This window comes from Macaca nemestrina, chromosome 11 (genome assembly GCF_043159975.1).
Source record: "Macaca nemestrina isolate mMacNem1 chromosome 11, mMacNem.hap1, whole genome shotgun sequence".
Taxonomy (NCBI): domain Eukaryota; kingdom Metazoa; phylum Chordata; class Mammalia; order Primates; family Cercopithecidae; genus Macaca; species Macaca nemestrina.
The window spans coordinates 53149657-53169678 of NC_092135.1; the positions used below are offsets into that span (position 1 = coordinate 53149657).

General features: G+C 34.9%; 1 non-coding gene across 1 annotated transcript; it reads left to right on the top strand.

Annotated features, from left to right (window-relative positions):
- The first annotated feature begins 10438 nt into the window (after positions 1-10438).
- LOC112428786 (U6 spliceosomal RNA) lies at positions 10439-10545 on the top strand. Its single transcript, XR_003020830.1, has one exon. It is a non-coding gene; the product is annotated as a U6 spliceosomal RNA (small nuclear RNA).
- Positions 10546-20022: the final 9477 nt, after the last annotated feature.

Sequence of the window (20022 nt, forward strand, 5' to 3'; positions counted from 1 at the left end):
CTTTAAATTCCAAAAGACATCTCAAATTTTGACTGTACCAACAATTTCTGTATCTCTGAAATATCTAGAGGAACTTCACTTTATTCTTTTTTGCCCTCCAAACAACGTTATAATGTAAAATTTGGTTTATAAATGAATAAAATAGAAAAGTGTATCAAATATAAAAAGTATGTAGCCTTATATAGTAAGACAAAAGGAGCACATAAAACAAAGTTTCCTTTGTTGCAAGGGTAAAGTTATAAGTGAACACTTTTTTTGTATATTAGACATCATTTTAATGTACCAAAAATGCTGGTTGTATAATAAAAATATGTTGCCTGATTTTAAACCCAAGCAAAGATTTAGCTTCAACATCTTAGAGTTAGAAATATGAGATCAGAGCCATTTTTTAAAAATTGAGACAGCAGGATAAAAATAATTTATTCATAGGACCATGTTCAATCATTGTCAACATCCCATACTTTTATATAATACTCCAATTTTAAAAATCTAACATTATTATCTAAGTTGATGACATCATGCTTTATTTCTGCCACCTACTTCTTCGTGTTCTGGTAATTCTACCATGCTGAATTTAATTTTCCAATATAAAAAAATAAGAGAACACCTGTTAATCATAAATGCCTCATTTGTGTAACAAAATGAACATATTTCTATAATAAAATTTCTTATGTCAATATAGATATTGTTAGTACAGCTTAATTCTTTCTTATTTTCAGATTACATATTAACACAAATTGAAGTTCTAGTTTTTTCTGTGTTCCCAAAGGATCATTTATTTCTCATATAGAGGTTCATCAAACACTTTGGAGTTTGTTTTCAATATAAACACTATTACTGGGAAAAATATTATGTCTGCTGAATAAGGCTTACATTTGCTTTCCATGCTAGTAATAGGCATTTTATTAGACTGTTTTTAAGGAACTATCTGAAGAAAGAAGTATAAGCAACTATAAAGAAAATCCTACCCTGGTAAGGAGAATTATTACTCCTAAGGAATAACACAAAGTGCCTCATGAAAATACCAAAATAATCATTCTTAGAATTAGTTAGTAGATAAGATGAACATCATAGCTATTACTCTAGGGGGAACACATATTTTTTAATAGCCCAGTGTCTAAAGCCATTTTATAAAGGCTTAGGCTAGGAACTCTGTAGTTTAAAATCTAAACTGACACAAGCAACCCTTCCCATATTTTGTAACTTTCCTTTTATTCTTTTTGGTTCTCTTTATAGACCATTTATTTTACTATTTGAAAGAGGAAGTAATATTCACTTATGAAATAATTTTCAGTACCATTTGAAGTCGTTAAAGAAAAAATGTTTAAAAAATAGAACTATAACCAGGCTCTTATTTCACTGCAGTATATTGTGCACAATTAGTGATTATTTATGTTCCCTCTAATTGTTAAACACTGTTAAGAATCTTGATACAATAATATAAAACATCTTACCAATCTTTTATATAGCGTATTTTCACCTGTTGTTTAATGACTATATTATTAATTTAATCTGTATTTTTATAAAAGATTCCCAAAGATTTCCTGTCTTTTTTTCTGGAATATAGGAAGGAAAGTTAGAAGAGAACAGAAGATTAGATGATGACCTCGCAAGGGATGAAGTCAGACTTCATTTTTTTCATGTCATACCTGATTCTTTAATGACTCTGGCATGGTGGATCTTAGAAGAGTGTCCCTAAATTATGAGTTCTCACTTATTTCTGCTAAAAACACTGATTATATTTTGTACGTATCTACTGATGACTTTTCTCAGTGCCATCATTAAAAGTCATGTATGCATTTTTGGAAGACAAAAAAGCAAAATTATTCTGTGCATATAAAGGATGTTTTAGCTGGCTGATTATAGCAGAATGAGGTACCTTTTAAAATTCGTATCGCAACACAGGCAAGAAGTGAGTGTTGGTACATGAGAGTAGAAAATAAAAAAAGAAAGAGTTCAACTTCAAATCTGGAAAAAAAAAAAAGAAATTGATGAAAGCACATCATACCTTAAACTTGACTCCATAGTCCAAAAAACTACCAAAAAATAGCATAGCATATTAGAATTAATTATGCTTTCAGAATATGCAAGAGAAAGAATAAAAGTATGATTAAACAAGTTTATAAAGAATTCAGTGGTAAAACCCAAGGACCAAGTAGAAATTTTCCAGAATAACATTGGTTCTCATTGTACATATTTCTTTTTCTCAATCATTCATTTTGTCAATAGCATCACAATCAAACCAATTGTTTTGGTCAAAACCCTCGACATCTTCTGTGAATTTCTCTTTCTCTGTCTTTCAGTATATAATCCAGTAGCCTATTTTATCTGCCTTAAATCCAAAATACATCTCAAATATTGCCTCTTCTTTCAATTTCACCTTCTACCAACTTTTTCTAAACCCCATCCTCTCTCACCTCAGCTACTTCAAAAGTATCTGTGTCAAAGTCTTTTAAATTCCAACATCCCCAATATCTCTCCTCAGTTTACAGGTGTTACCTTCCCACAAATCTGTTGTTTATGACACCCATAAGGTAAGTATCATTAACTTGAAGTTGAGGTGAATGGGCCATACGCAAAGACCAGTCAATTGAAAAGTGTAATCCCTGGAGTTAGGAACTATGTGAAGATAAGCTTTTTTCATGTGGTTACTATCACATGAAAAGGAGTGGAAGCATACAGAGTGAAAGTCCAATAAGATTTTGGAAAAATTCTGTTGCCAAAAAACTAATCAGTTTGACCTGTCAAAGCCCACGTCTATTTGACTCTTAAAGCCAGCCCTGGATCTCCAAGCCCACAGTAGCGGAAAGAGTCATCAAAAGTGTGTAGACACTAGCAGCATACTGCACAATGCCACTACAGATATGGTCACAGAGGATAATACACGAGAGAGTTTCTCCCTGACAGCAAATTTTATTGTGAGAGCATGGAGGCCATGAGGCATAATAAAAAAGAAAAGTTTTTATTTTTTCTTTCTAAAAAATGTATCCTGCTCTCAAGGTTGAAAGTCTCTGGAGTTTCTGCACAGCAGATTTTTAACATTGATATGTAACTGTGACAACTATATGTATTCTATTCTTACCTTTCTGAAATAGAATATAAAATACAGTTTGTCATGTTTCTTACTGCATCATTATATATTGACTTGGCTCAAGATTACATATAATTTTTTTTTTTTTAGTTTATTGGTCACTTGGTCATGAGAAGATACAACCTGGACTTGGAACTAAATGCATATATTATATGGAACACTGATATTTTCTCCTTTAATAATTTGTGAATACCTTTTGTGTGGGGGGAAAAGGGTGAGTATGGATATTTAGTCAGGAAAAGACAGACCATGGTGATGACTAATAAGGTGTCCTGCTTGCATCCATTCTGTCTTACATCTGTATTAAATTTCCAGGGTATTTGGTTCCCAGTTAAAAACTATAATGTTTTGTATCCTTTGCAGCTAAGTATGGCACACAAATCAATTCTATCTACCGAGATGCAAGAAGAAACAGATCTAACTTTTGTGTTGGGACTTTAAAATGAAAGGTGTTTACATTCCCTTTGATCTTTCTCCCTTCCTGTTAGCTAGGATTTATTCATGATCGAGGAGGTAGAAAGGCATTTTGAATCGAGAGATAGAAACAAACAATTTATGATGATAGATCAAGAAGATAAGTCGAAACTGTTTCCCCAATACTATGGTTCTTAATTATTGGAGAATAATATTTAATCTAAAACTGTTAAAAGTAAATATCTATCTTATTGACTCTCCTATGGTATATAGACCTTCAAAAATAGCATCTTATAATTTATATCCAAAATAATGGGCCACTAAATTAATTTTCCCAATCTACACTGGCCTCACTAAAATAGATTCTCTACACTGCAGCTAAAGGGAAAATTTTCAAATAATTATTAGAGTTCTGCTTCTGCATTAAAAGTTGGAAGCTGAAAACAAAATTGTAACAGTAAGAAAAAAATTTAATTTACAAAATCATAATTCTTTATGGAAACGTCAGAGATCTGAAGCCACAAGAACCTAAGTGAACTGGATTCCAAAGAGTGAAACGCCCCTCCAAATAGAGATGAGACACAGAAACCATTTCACCTTTGACGAAACACAAAAGGAAGTTACCAGTTAGGAATAAACAAAAGCAGAGTGGAGTTCACATCCACTCGAAAGTTATCTTTCACAGGCCACTTTCAGGTGCTCAAATCAAGGCAGGAAAAGTGCTTCCCTAGGTGGCACAGATATGCCTCTAGTGAACACGTCTGACTCCAGAACAAACATAAAACACTGTCCATTCCCTTTATACATCTTTTTCATATAAAGCCAAAACTTATGCCACTGAGAGAAGGGACAACAAGAAACTTTGTCCCCTGGGCCCAGAAATGCTTCACTACTTCCGAGAGAGTCCCTAGGCCCCACACTAAGCACAAAGCAAGAGCAGTTCACCACTGGAGGAATCTGAAGTTTGCAGTGCACTGAAGGAAATGATAGCAACAAGAAAAATATCAATCCAACTCAATTACTTGTTAGAGTCACTCATCCCTCCCACAACATACACACATAGATTAACAGCCTGAAATAATATGAGGAGCACCTACTTCTGGACATAAATGCCATTTTTTACACAATATCAGGCATTTAGTTTAAAAATAATCAAAAGACACACAAAAAAGGCAAGAGAGAAATCAATCAACACAATTAAACTCGATGATGACTTGGATGTAAGAATTGTCAAACAAGGATTTTAAAATACCCACAAAAATATATATTTTTTAAATCTAGAAAGGTGGACAAAAGCCATGAGCTGTTAAAGAATTTCAACAGAAAGATAAAAACTATAAAGAAAATATAGGTCAAGATGGAGTAAGCACAACTTCCATCTCCCAATGATTACAACTGAAATTGTAGACAAAATATTTTAAAATTATATGAGTACTCTAAAACATATAAAACAATAAAATCATAACAGGTAAATTGGGAACTAAAGTAAAAAATTTAGTACTAAACTCTAGTAAGTATGAGTTTTCTCAGGAGGCAGAGGCCATTCTAACTTTGCCTCTCTGCCTTGACCCAAGGGTGGGCTGAATCCAGTAACTGTCCAGTAAAAGCTGACAGCAAAACTCTAAGAGATACCATGTATTTCTAGTTATAATTTTGGTGGGAAAAGGGATTGGTCCATGTAGAAGTTTGGAAAGAGGATCTATGTGCTTTGCTTATTTTTGTTGTTGTTGTTTGCCCTTTTCTTTCTTGGTTCTAACCAAGGCTGGCTATATTTGGTTCTAACCAACTACAGAATTGTACTGCCACAGCAAAAATGATCAGGTACTCAAAATGCTGAGAAATAATTATCTGAGACCAGAGAAACCAGGAAATAGAACCTCTGTTGTCCAGAGTGTGAAGTGAATACTCATTATTTTTTCTTTGATTTTCTCTTGTCATTTTATCTCAAAGTTGGCCAAGGTACATGGAACCACACAATATCACGGAAGACTGAAACAATAAGACAACTCCGACTTCTGTCCAGAAGAACTGGACAAAGGTGTCTCTGGGAGCCAGAAAGTGTCATAGAAATCCTGGATTATGGTATTAAATCAAGCAAAATTCCAAAAAAGTAGCAGACTCAAACTTCAGGGAAGCTCTGAAGACTATAATTCATAGCTCAGCATTTTACCCATCAATGGGGTAGAGGAGACAATTTACTTTCCTGCACCTTTTAGTTATAAAAAAAGTGGTGGCACCCAAAGAGATATACATTTCCAAGGACTTCTGACTCTTTCAGTGTGTAGGAAAAGTGGGTTCCAGAAGCCTGAGGGCATTCCTTCAAAAAGAGATGCAGATGCTAGCAGTAAGGACAGAAAACACACTGGGTATCAGACTGTAAGAAAATGATAAAGGAATCAAGAGAAGATGTTAGTAGAATATTAATATTTGCTACACTCCCATAGCTTTATCTGTTGGGCTTGAACTGGTTCTTGCCCAAATATTTTCCTAAATGAACAAGAACGCATTACACTTATCTAGAGAATTCAATTGTACCAGACATCACTTTTTCCCTTAAAGTTGAAGAAACTACACACACACACAACTATATCTCTATCTCTATATATGTATATTACAGCCATAAATAGGACACACATTTAATTGCCTTGATGAAAATTAAATCTGTGGAGTTGGACGCAGTGGCTCACACCTGTAATCCTAGCACTTTGGGAGGCCGAGGAAGGTGAATTTCTTGATCCCAGGAGTTTGAGACCAGTCTGGGCAACATGGTGAACCCTGTCTCTACAAACGGTACAAAAAAATTAGCTGGGTATAGTAATGCGTACTTGTAGTCCCGGCTACCCTAGGGGCTGACGTGGGAGGATCACTTGAGGCAGGGAGGTTGAGGCTGCAGTGAGTCATGATTGTGCAACTGCTCTCTAGCCTGGGTGGCAGAGTGAGATCCTGTCTCACAAAAAAGAAAATGTATAAGTTTGAAGTGCATATTTATACATTATTGAAAAATTGATAAACCTATATGAGCTGGATTGGTGACTTTGGGGAAAGAAATGGAATCTTCCAATCTAGGTCTGAGCCAGGACACAGGTAATCAATTCAAAGTCATTAATAAATTGATAGAAGGCTATGGTTCTACAGAAAAAAAAAAAAAAAAATTTCAATCAACATTTTATTGGTATATCTTCCTACATGCTAATAGGAATTGATTAGAGAGTGTTTCACACATTATGAACAAAGTGTCACTGGCAATACATGCTGTTTATAGTTTCATGCTACTTATTCGATTTTATGATTCAGCTTCTGGCATGATTGTTATCAACAATGCCATTTTTACTAACCAGTGCAGCTGCTTCTGCTCACAACATACCATTCACCAAGCACCATCACCCCATAGCAACCTCACACCTATTCTGATGTGGTCACTGAACACCACTTCTAATTTACGTTGTTACCTCTTCTGGTCTCACTGCTCCTAAAACTGGCTTTGCCATCACTGGATATTACCACCATGTTTTAGGGGCACTACTGTCATTTCTTCCCAGGATCAACCAGTTCCATGGTTGCAATTCTTCCTTACAAGCCCTTGTTAATCTTTTTGAACAACTCTACCAATCTTGGGCATCTCTGACTTAAACTTACCACATTCATTGCACCAGCCTCACAATGTACCAAACCTGTACAATGTTCTGTGGCCAAATATGGGGAAATGTTTCTCTCTCTTTTTTTAATATCAGTCTCTATTGGAAACTCAGTTTTTGTTTTACTAATATTCTTACATCTATTTTATATCTTTACTATTTAATAACTGGTATGAATACTGTTATCCTAAAAACATATAAAATATGTTTTAAAATTTAATAAAAAATGCTGTTAGAGAGACCTTTAAGAATTTCTGTATACTAGAAATAAAAATGTTAAGGAAAAAAAAAATACTGAAACTATAGCCCACAACTTAGGCAGGAGAAAATGGATCCATTTAAACCAAAGCAAACTATACTTAAGTTTCAGAACAAACAGTAAAAACAGACCTATTAAGACTATCATGGACATGATATAATTTTACATAAAATTTAAAGACTTAGACAAAGGGCTCCTAGAGCTAGTAAACAACTTCAGTAAAATTTCAGGATGTAAAACTAATGTACAAAAATCAGTAGCATTGCTATGTACGAGTAGCATTCAAGCTGGGAGTCAAATCAAGAATGCAATTCCATTTAAAATAATCAGAAAAAAATAGCTAGTAATACATTTAACTGAGGATGTGAAGAATCCTACAAGTAGAACTACAAAACACTGCTGAAAGAAATCATAGAAGACACAAAGAAATGGAAAAACATGCCATGTCATAGAAGGAAAAAACCAATATCATGAAAATGAGCATACTACCTGAAGCAATCTACAGATTCAATACTATCTCTATCAAATTACCAACATTATTTTTCACAGAATTAGAATAAACTATTCTAAAATTCATATGGAAACAACAACAACAAAAAGAGCTCAAATAGCCAAAGTAATCCTAAACAAAAATAACAAAGCCAGAGCCATCATATTACTTGACTTCAAACTCTACCATAAGGCTACAGTAACCCAAACAGGTTTTTTCTTTACTAATATAAAAGTAGACACATTGACCAATGGAACAAGCTGTAGAACCCAGAAATAAAACCATGACACCTTCAGCCATCTGGTCTTTGACAAAATTGACAAAAATGAGCAATGGGGAAATTATTTCCTATTCATTAAATGGTGCTGGGTTAGCTGGCTAGTCAAATGTAGAATGAAAATGGATCTCCACTTTTAACTTTATACAAAAATTAACTCAAAATGGATTAAAGATTTAAATGCAAGAATTCAATCTATCAGAATGCTACAAGAAAACCTAGAAAATATCATTCTGGACATTGGTCTTGGGAAGGAATTTACGACTAAGTTCTCAAAAGAAATTTCAACAGAAACCGAAATTGACAAATGGGACCTAATGAATCTCAAGAGCTTCTGCACAGCAAGAGAAACTATATACAGAGTAAACAGGCAACCTACAGAATGGGAGAAAACTATGCATCCAACAAAGGTCTAACATCCAGAATCTGTAAGGAATTTAAACAATTCAACAAGCAGAAAAACAAATAAGCCCATTAAAAAGTGTACAAAAGGCATGAGCAGACACTTCTCAAGAGAAAATATATAAGTGGCCAACAGACATGTGAAAAAAATGTTCAACATCACTAATCATCAGAGAAATGCAATTAAAACCACAATAAGATATCATCTCACACCAATAAGAATGGCTATTACTAAAAAGTCAAACAATTATAAGATGCTGGTGAGGCTGCATTGAAAACAGAATACTTATACACTGTTGGTGGAAATGTAAATTATTCCAGCCACTGCGGAAAACAATTTGAAGATTTCTCAAATAATTAAAAATAGAATTATCATTCAACCCAGCAATATCATTGCTAGGTATATACCCAAAGGAAACTAAATTATTCCACCTGTATTTTCATCACAGATATTCACAATCACAATAGCAAGGATGTGGAATCAACTTAGATTCCCATCAACATTGGATTGGATAAAGAAAATGTGATACATATACACCACAGAATACTATGCAGCTGTAAAGAAGAATGACATAATTTCTTTTGCAGCAACATGCGATACAGCTGGAGGCTATTATTCTAAGCAAATTAATGCAGGAACAGAAAACCAAATACCAAATGTTCTCACTTGTAAGTGGGACCTAAGTGTTGGGTACACAAGGACATAAAGATGGGAATGACAGAGGGTTACTTGAGGAGGGGAGGAGGAAGGGGGAAAAAGTCTGAAAAACTACCTATTGGGTACTATGCTTACTATCTGAGTTATGGGGATATTTGTACCCCAAACTTCAGTGTCACACAATATGCCCATCTAACAAACCTGAACTTATATCATCAGAATCAAAAATAAGAGTTGAAATTATATTTTAAAAATTAACTGTCATGGACATTATAATACTTCATTCATTCTAATTGCTTAGCATCTCTGCTCCACCTCTCCAACTCATACTGAGCAGTCAACAGTCAAAGAGTTTCATTCCAGGTTAAACTAATGATACACTACCTAAATAAACAGATGTGTCATATGAAGATGGTGCCTAACATAAGTGGAGTGAGAAAGAGTTGCAGAGAAAATTCAGAAGTAACTTTAGATTTTCACAGGCTTTAGAAGATTTCAAAAAAGGAAAAAGAGCAACTCACTATGACATTTGGTTTCAGGATATTACCTGTTGTTACATTTAACAGAATGAATGTCTATGCCCCAAAATAAGGTAGCAAACTCAGGAACCTGAGAATCCTGAATAAAAGCTACCCACGCCATTTTCCTCATACCTATTACACTACTTTAACTATCCCAAGTGGAAGACATCTTCAAAGTTCTGAAAGAAAAAAATAATCCATCTATCCAAAATTTTATAACCACTGAAAACATATTTCAAAAATGAAGACAAAATACATACATTTCCAGACATCTGAAATCTGAAATAATTCCTCACTAGCAGATTTACACTATAAGAAATGTTAAAGAATGTCTTCAGTCAGAAGAAAAATATCACTCTATTATCAGAATGTATAAATTAAATTAAAAGTCAATTGCAAAATAAAATACTTAAATATTTGGAAATTTAAAAGTTTTAAAATTAAGTAATTTTCAATAATTTATCATTCAATAAGGATATCAATAGATTAAATAGAAACTATTTAGATCTGAAAAGTAAAAACACTAAAAAGCAACATTTATGTGATTTAGCTAAAACAGTACTCAGAGGAAAAGTAATAGCTCTTAACATTTGTATAGCAAAAGATAAATGGTCTCAATGAATGACTTCAGATTTCTCATTTGATACAGAGAAAAGGAGAATATCAAATACAAAGTCAAGAAAAGAAAGGGGTGCTCACTTTGGCAGCACATATACGACAATTGGAACGATACCAAGTAGATTAGCATGGCCCCTGCACAAGGATGACACTCAAATTCATGAAGCGTTCCATATTTCTGGAGCTTCTAACTACAAAGAGAAGTTCATCAGACTAACAGCACATTCCTCAGCAGAAACTCTACAAGTCACAAAAAAGTGGGGGACAATAGTCAACATTCTTAAAGAAAATAATTTTCAACCCAGAATTTCATATCCAGCCAAACTAAGCTTCATAAGCGAATGAGAAATAAAATCCTTTTCAGACAAGCAAATGCTGATGGATTTCATCATTTCATCATTCTGAAGGAAGCACTAAATATGAAAAGGAAAAACAGTACCAGCCACTGCAAAAGCACATCAAAATATGCAGGCAAAAGACACTAAGAAGAAACTCCATCCACTAGTGTGCAAAATAACCAGCTAGCATCATGATTACAGGATGAAATTCACACATAACAATACTAACCTTAAATGTAAATGGGCTAAATGTCCCCAGTTAAAAGACACAGATTGGCAAATTGGACAAAGGGTCAAGACCCATTGGCGTGCTATATTCTGGAGACCCATCTTACGTGAAAAAGACACACAAAGTTTCAAAATAATGGGACGGAGGAAAATTTACCAAGAAAATTGAAAGAAAAAAAAAGCAGGGGTAGCAATCCTAGTCTCTAACAAAACAGACTTTAAACCAAGAAAGATTAAAAAAAAAAAAAAAAAGACAAAGAAGGACATTATGTAATGGTAAAGAGATTGATTCAACAAGAAGAGCTAACCATCCTAAATATATATCCGCCCAATACAGGAGCACCCAGATTTCTAAAACAATTTCTCACAGACATACAAAGAGACTTAGACTCCCACACAATAATAGTGGGAGACGTTAACACCCCACTGTCAATATTAGACAAATCAATGATACAGAAAATTAACAAGGCTATTTAGGACTTGAAGTCAGATCTGTTTCAAGTGGAACTAATGGACATCTACAGAAATTTCCACCCCAAATGAACAGAATATACATGCTTCTCAGTGCTACATGGTACTTATTCTAAAATCAACTACCTAATTGAGGGTAAAACATTCCTCAGCAAATGCAAAAGAACTGAAATAATAACAGTCTCTCAGACCAGAGTGCAATTGAATTAGAATTCAGGATTAGGAAACTCACTCAAAACCACATAACTGCGTGGAAATTGAACAGCCTGCTTCTAAGTGACTCCTGGGTAAATAATGAAATCAAGGCAGAAATCAAGAAATCCTTTGAAACCAATGAGAATGAAGAGACAACATACCAGAATCTCTGGGACACAGCTACAGCAGTGCTAAGAGGGAAATTTATAGCACTAAATGCCCATGTCAGAAAGCTAGAAAGACGTAAAGTTGACACTGGAACATTACAGTTAAAAGAACTACAGAAGCAAAAGGAAATAAATCCAAAAGCTAGCAGAACACTAGAAATAACTAAGATCAGAGCAGAACTGAAGGAGATAAGGACATGAAGAACTCTTAAAAAAATCAATGAATTCAGGAGCTGTTTTTTTTTTTGAATTAACAAATCTACCCATCTGACAAATGTCTAATATCCAGAATCTACATGGAACTTAAACAAATTTACAAGAAAAAAAAAAAAAACCATCAAAAAGTGGGCAAAGGATGTGAACAGACACTTCTCAAAAGAAGGCTTTTATGGGACCAACAAATACGTGAAAAAATGCTTAACATCACTGATCATTAGAGAAATGCAAATCAAAACCACAGTGAGATACCATCTCAGGCCTGTCAGAATGCTGATTATTAAAAAAGTCAAGAAACAATAGATGCTTGCAAGAATGGGGAGAAATAGGAACGATTTTACACTGTTGGTGTAAATGTAAATTAGGAGCTAGAACCAGAAATACCATTTGACCCAGCAATCCCATTACTGGGTATATACCCAAGGGATTAGAACTCATTCTACTACAATGACACATGCACACATGTTTATTGCAGCGCTATTCACAATAGCAAAGACTTGGAGCCAACCCAAATGCCTATCAATGATAGGCTGGATAAAGAAAATGCGGTACATATATCCCTTGGAATACTATGCAACCATAAAAATGAATGAGATCATGTCCTTTGCAGGGACATGGATGAAGCTGAAAGCCATCATTCTCAGCAAACTAATACAGGAACAGAAAATCAAACACCACATGTTTTCACTCATAAGTGGGAGCAGAACAGTGAGAACACATGGACACAGGGAGGTGAACAACACACACCAGGGCCTATCAGCAGGTGTGGGGTGAGGGCAGGGAGAGCATCAGGACAAATAGCTAATGCATGTGAGGCTTAAAACCTAGACAACGAGTTGATATATGTGGCAAACCACCATGGTACACATATACCTAAGTAACAAACCTGCACAATCTGCACACGTATCCCAGAACTTAAAGTAAAATTAAAAAATTAAAATTAAAGAAAGAAAGGGAATAATAATGACATCAGAGGTCAATGAAATGGAAAACAGAAAATGATAGAAAGCATTAATGAAAGAAAAAGATGATTAAAAAATAAATCAATAAACCTCTAGCCTGACTGATTGGGTATAACGTACAAACAGTACAAAGTACCAATACCAAGAATATAGGAGGTGACATCAATACAAATTCTATGAATATTAAAAATATGGTGTTAATATTATGAACAACTTTACAATAGTATATTCAACAACTTAAATGAAATATTTAAATATTTAGAAAGACAGAAACTACTAAAATTTACAAAAGAATAGATCACCTAATAGCCCTATGCCAATTAAATAAATTGAAATTTTACTTTAAAAACTGTCCATGAAAATTTATTTAATAAATGTACTTCAATAAAAATACTCAACCGTTAAATGGAACCAAGGAAAAACATATTGCTTAAATGTGAAGACAGACTGTTTTCCTCCTAAATCAGAAACAATGCGAGGATATGCTCGCTCACTCTTATTTTTTATTGAACAAGATTTCTAGCCAATGCAATAAGAAAAAGAAATAAAGACAACCATATTAAAATGGAAGAAGTAAAACTGTCATTATTTACAGACATATTATTGTCTTTTGTATGGAAAATTTTATAGAATCTAAAACAAATGGCACTAGAAATAATAATAAAGAAACTAGAACAAAATACAGTATTCAGAAATAGATATACAGACTTATGTCCAATTGCTTTCCAAAACAATGTAAAAAATTCAAGACTGAAAGAACATTGTTTAACATATGATTCTAAAATAGTGTATAACCAGATGTGAAAATTACCTATGATCATTATATAACAACATACATGAAAACATACTCAAAATAGATCATGAACTTCAATGCATAATGTAAAACTCTAAAAGGTCTAGAAGATAAGTTCTAGAGAATATCTTTCTGAGTTTGTATTAGACAACAATTTCTTAGATATAACTCTAAATGCAAAAAAAATCAAAGACAATTCATAGAAATTGAATTTCATCAAAATAAAGGAAAAAAACTACAAGAAAACTTGCTATATCATATATACCATGGGAAATTTATCACTTCTTCAAACATTTTTCAGGTCTCTAAAATAATTATATGTAGTCATACTTCACTTAATGATGGAGATACATTCTGAGAAACGTGATTTGTTGAATTTGTCATTATGTAAACATACTAGAGTGTACTTACGCAAACCTAAATGGTACAACCCAATACACACCTAAGCTATATGGTATAGCTTATTGCTCCAGGGCTGCAAACCTGTACAACATGTTGCTGAATACTACAGGCAGGGTAATGCAATGGTGAGTGTTTGTTCATTTAAATTTAGAAAAGGTACAGTAAAACCACTATAGAAAGATAAAATTTGGTTCACCTGTATAGTAATTTATTAGCATACAGAACTAGCAGTTGCTCTGGATGAGACAATGAGTGAGTGGTGAGTAAATGGGAGGACCTAGGACACTACACGACTCTAGACTTTATAAACATTGTAGAAATTGGCTGCCCTAAATTTATTTCTTTAAATTTCTTTCCTCAATAATAAATTAACCTTTGCTTACTATAATGTTTTTACTTTATAAACTTTAATTTTTTACTGTATGACATTTTTATAATAACACAACTTAAAATACACATTGTATAGATGTACAAAAATATTTTATTTCTTTATATCCTTATTCCATAAGTTTTTTTCCATGAAAATTTTTTACATTTAAATTTTTTGTTAAAAACTAAGGCACAAATACATAGGACTACAAAGAATTGGGATCTGTAGCAAGACCACAGTCTTCCACTTCCACATCTTGTCTCGCTGGGAGGTCTTCAGGGGCAATAACAGAGATGGAGATGTCATCTCCTCTGATAGCAATGCCTTCTGGAATACTCCTGGATGACCTGCCTGAGGCTGTTTTACAGTTAACTTTTACTTTTTTATATAAGTAGGAATACAAAGTACAGTATAGTATAGTAAATACACAAACCAACAACATAGTCTTTCACTATCATGATCAAGTATTATTAACTGTACATAATTCTTTGTGCTATAATAATATATAATTGGCAGTGCAGTAGGTTTGTTTACACCAGCATCACCATAAAAATGTGAGTTGTGTGTTACACTAAGGCCTTACAACAGTTGCATCACTAAGAAATAATAATTTTTCAGCTCCATTACAATTTCATAGGATTATTGTTGTCTATGCTGTTCATCATTGACTGAAATACCATCATGCAGTGCATGCCTCTGTGTGTCTGTGTGTGTGAGTGTATATTTTATGTATGCATAAAATAGACACTTTGTGTTCTGTTACATGCCACTGCAGAATTCTTTTTATTATTATTATTATTATTATACTTTAAGTTCTAGGGTGCATGTGCATAACATGCAGGTTTGTTACATATGTATACTTGTGCCATGTTGGTGTGCTGCACCCATCAACTCGTCAGCACCCATCAACTCATCATTTACATCAGGTATAACTCCCAATGCAATCCCTCTCCCTCCCCCCTCCCCATGATAGGCCCCGGTGTGTGATGTTCCCCTTCCCGAGTCCAAGTGATCTCATTGTTCAGTTCCCACCTATGAGTGAGAACATGCGGTGCTTGGTTTTCTGTTCTTGCGATAGTTTGCTGAGAATGATGGTTTCCAGCTGCATCCATGTCCCTACAAAGGACACAGACTCATCCTTTTTTATGGCTGCATAGTATTCCATGGTGTATATGTGCCACATTTTCTTAATCCAATCTGTCACTGATGGACATTTGGGTTGATTCCAAGTCTTTGCTATTGTGAATAGTGCCGCAATAAACAAACGTGTGCATGTGTCTTTATAGCAGCATGATTTATAATCCTTTGGGTATAACCCAGTAACGGGATGGCTGGATCATATGGTACTTCCAGTTCTAGATCCTTGAGGAATCACCATACTGTTTTCCATAATGGTTGAACTAGTTTACAATCCCACCAACAGTGTAAAAGTGTTCCTATTTCTCCACATCCTCTCCAGCACCTGTTGTTTCCTGACTTTTGAATGATTGCCATTCTAACTGGTGTGAGATGGTATCTCATTGTGGTTTTGATTTGCATTTCTCTGATGGCCAGTGATGATGAGCATTTTTTCATGTGTCTGTTGGCTGTATGAATGTCTTCTTTTGAAAAATGTCTGTTCATATCCTTTGCCCACTTTTTGATGGGGTTGTTTGTTTTTTTCTTGTAAATTTGTTTGAGTTCTTTGTAGGTTCCGGATATTAGCCCTTTGTCAGATGAGTAGATTGCAAAAATTTTCTCCCATTCTGTAGGTTGCCTGTTCACTCTGATGGTAGTTTCTTTTGCTGTGCAGAAGCTCTTTAGTTTAGTTAGATCACATTTGTCAATTTTGGCTTTTGTTGCCGTTGCTTTTGGTGTTTTAGACATGAAGTCCTTGCCCATGCCTATGTCCTGAATGGTACTACCTAGGTTTTCTTCGAGGGTTTTTATGGTATTAGGTCTAACATTTAAGTCTCTAATCCATCTTGAATTAATTTTTGTATAAGGAGTAAGGAAAGTATCCAGTTTCAGCTTTCTACTTATGGCTAGCCAATTTCCCTAGCACCATTTATTAAATAGGGAATCCTTTCCCCATTTCTTGTTTTTCTCAGGTTTGTCAAAGATCAGATGGCTGTAGATGTGTGGTATTATTTCTGAGGACTCTGTTCTGTTCCATTGGTCTACATCTCTGTTTTGGTACCAGTACCATGCTGTTTTGGTTACTGCAGCCTTGTAGTATAGTTTGAAGTCAGGTAGCGTGATGCCTCCAGCTTTGTTCTTTTGACTTAGGATTATCTTGGAGATGCAGGCTCTTTTTTGGTTCCATATGAACTTTAAAGCAGTTTTTTCCAATTCTGTGAAGAAACTCATTGGTAGCTTGACGGGGATGGCGTTGAATCTATAAATTACCTTGGGCAATATGGCCATTTTCACGATATTGATTCTTCCTATCCATGAGCATGGTATGTTCTTCCATTTGTTTGTGTCCTCTTTTATTTCACTGAGCAGTGGTTTGTAGTTCTCCTTGAAGAGGTCCTTTACATCCCTTGTAAGTTGGATTCCTAGGTATTTGATTCTCTTTGAAGCAATTGTGAATGGAAGTTCATTCCTGATTTGGCTCTCTGTTTGTCTGTTACTGGTGTATAAGAATGCTTGTGATTTTTGCACATTAATTTTGTATCCTGAGACTTTGCTGAAGTTTCTTATCAGCTTAAGGAGATTTTGGGCTGAGACAATGGGGTTTTCTAAATAAACAATCATGTCATCTGCAAAGAGGGACAATTTGACTTCTTCTTTTCCTAACTGAATACCCTTGATTTCTTTCTCTTGCCTGATTGCCCTAGCCAGAACTTCCAACACTATGTTGAATAGGAGTGGTGAGAGAGGGCATCCCTGTCTTGTGCCAGTTTTCAAAGGGAATTTTTCCAGTTTTTGCCCATTCAGTATAATATTGGCTGTGGGTTTGTCATAAATAGCTCTTATTATTTTGAGGTACGTTCCATCAATACCAAATTTATTGAGCGTTTTTAGCATGAAGGGCTGTTGAATTTTGTCAAAGGCCTTTTCTGCATCTATTGAAATAATCATGTGGTTTTTGTCTTTGGTTCTGTTTATATGCTGTATTATGCTTATTGATTTGAGTATGTTGAACCAGCCTTTCATCCCAGGGATGAAGCCCACTTGATCATGGTGGATAAGCTTTTTGGTGCTGCTGGATCTGGTTTGCCAGTATTTTATTGAGGATTTTTGCATTTATGTTCATCAGGGATATTGGTCTAAAATTCTCTTTTTTTGTTGTGTCTCTGCCAGGCTTTGGTATCAGGATGATGTTGGCCTCATAAAATGAGTTAGGGAGGATTCCCTCTTTTTCTATTGATTGGAATAGTTTCAGAAGGAATGATACCATGCTCCTCCTTGTACCTCTGGTAGAATTCAGCTGTGAATCCATCTTTTTTTGGTTGGTAGGCTATTAATTATTGCCTCAATTTCAGAGCCTGCTATTGGTCTATCCAGGAATTCAGCTTCTTTCTGGTTTAGTCTTGGAAGAGTGTATGTGTCCAGGAAATTATCCATTTCTTCTAGATTTTCTAGTTTATTTGCGTAGAGGTGTTTATAGTATTCTCTGATGGTAGATTGTATTTCTGTGGGGTCGGTGGTGATATCCCCTTTATCATTTTTTATTGCATCTATTTGATTCTTCTCTCTTTTCTTCTTTATTAGTCTTGCTAGCAGTCTATCAATTTTGTTGATCTTTTCAAAAAACCAACTCCTGGATTCATTGAGTTTTTGTAGGGTTTTTTTGTGTCTCTATCTCCTTCAGTTCTGCTCTGATCTTAGTTATTTCTTGCCTTCTGCTAGCTTTTGAATGTGTTTGCTCTTGCTTCTCTAGTTCTTTTAATTGTGATGTTACAGTGTCAGTTTTAGATCTTTCCAGGTTTCTCTTGTGGGCATTTAGTGCTATAAATTTCCCTCTACACACTGCTTTAAATGTGTCCCAGAGATTCTGGTATGTTGTATCTTTGTTCTCCTTGGTTTCAAAGAACATCTTTATTTCTCCTTCATTTCATTATGTACCCAGTAGTCATTCAGGAGCAGGTTATTCAGTTTCCATGTAGTTGAATGGTTTTGATTGAGTTTCTTAGTCCAAGTCCTAGTTTGATTGCACTGTGGTCTGAGAGACAGTTTGTTATAATTTCTGTTCTTGTACATTTGCTGAGGAGTGCTTTACTTCCAATTATGTGGTCAATTTTGGAATAAGTGTGATGTGGTGCTGAGAAGAATGTATATTCTGTTGATTTGGGGTGGAGAGTTCTGTAGATGTCTATTAGGTCTGCTCGCTGCAGAGATGAGTTCAATTCCTGGATATCCTTGTTAACTTTCTGTCTCGTTGATCTGTCTAATGTTGACAGTGGGGTGTTGAAGTCTCCCATTATTATTGTATGGGAGTCTAAGTCTCTTTTAAGTCTTAAGGACTTGCTTTATGAATCTGGGTGCTCCTGTATTGGGTGCATATATATTTAGGATAGTTAGCTCTTCCTGTTGAATTGATCCCTTTACCATTATGTAATGGCCTTCTTTGTCTCTTTTGATCTTTGATGGTTTAAAGCCTATTTTATCAGAGACTAGTATTGCAACCCTTGCTTTTTTTTTGTTCTCCATTTGCTTGGTAGATCTTCCTCCATCCCTTTATTTTGAGCCTATGTATGTCACTGCATGTGAGATGTGGCTCCTGAATACAGCAAACTGGTGGGTCTTGACTCTTTATCCAGTTTGCCAGTCTGTGTCTTTTAATTGGAGCATTTAGTCCATTTACATTTAAGGTTAAGATTGTTATGTGTGAACTTGATCCTGCCATTATGATATTAACTGGTTATTTTGCTCGTTAGTTGATGCAGTTTCTTCCTAGCCTCGATGGTCTTTACATTTTGGTATGTTTTTGCAATGGCTGGTACCGGGTGTTCCTTTCCATGTTTAGTGCTTCCTTCAGGGTCTCTTGTAAGGCAGGCCTGGTGGTGACAAAATCTCTAAGCATTTGCTTATCTGTAAAGGATTTTATTTCTCTTTCACTTATGAAACTTAGTTTGGCTGGATATGAAATTCTAGGTTGAAAATTCTTTTCTTTAAGAATGTTGAATATTGGCCCCCACTCTCTTCTGGCTTGTAGAGTTTCTGCCGAGAGATCTGCTGTTAGTCTGATGGGCTTCCCTTTGTGGGTAACCCGACCTTTCTCTCTGGTTGCCCTTAAGATTTTTTCCTTCATTTCAACTTTGGTGAATCTGGCAATTATGTGTCTTGGAGTTGCTCTTCTCGAGGAGTATCTTTGTGGCGTTCTCTGTATTTCCTGGATTTGAATGTTGGCCTGCCCTACTAGGTTGGGGAAGTTCTCCTGGATGATATCCTGAGGAGTGTTTTCCAACTTGGTTCCATTTTCCCCCTCACTTTCAGGCACCCCAATCCGACGTAGATTTGGTCTTTTTACATAATCCCATACTTCTTGCAGGCTTTGTTCATTTCTTTTTCTTCTTTTTTCTTTAAA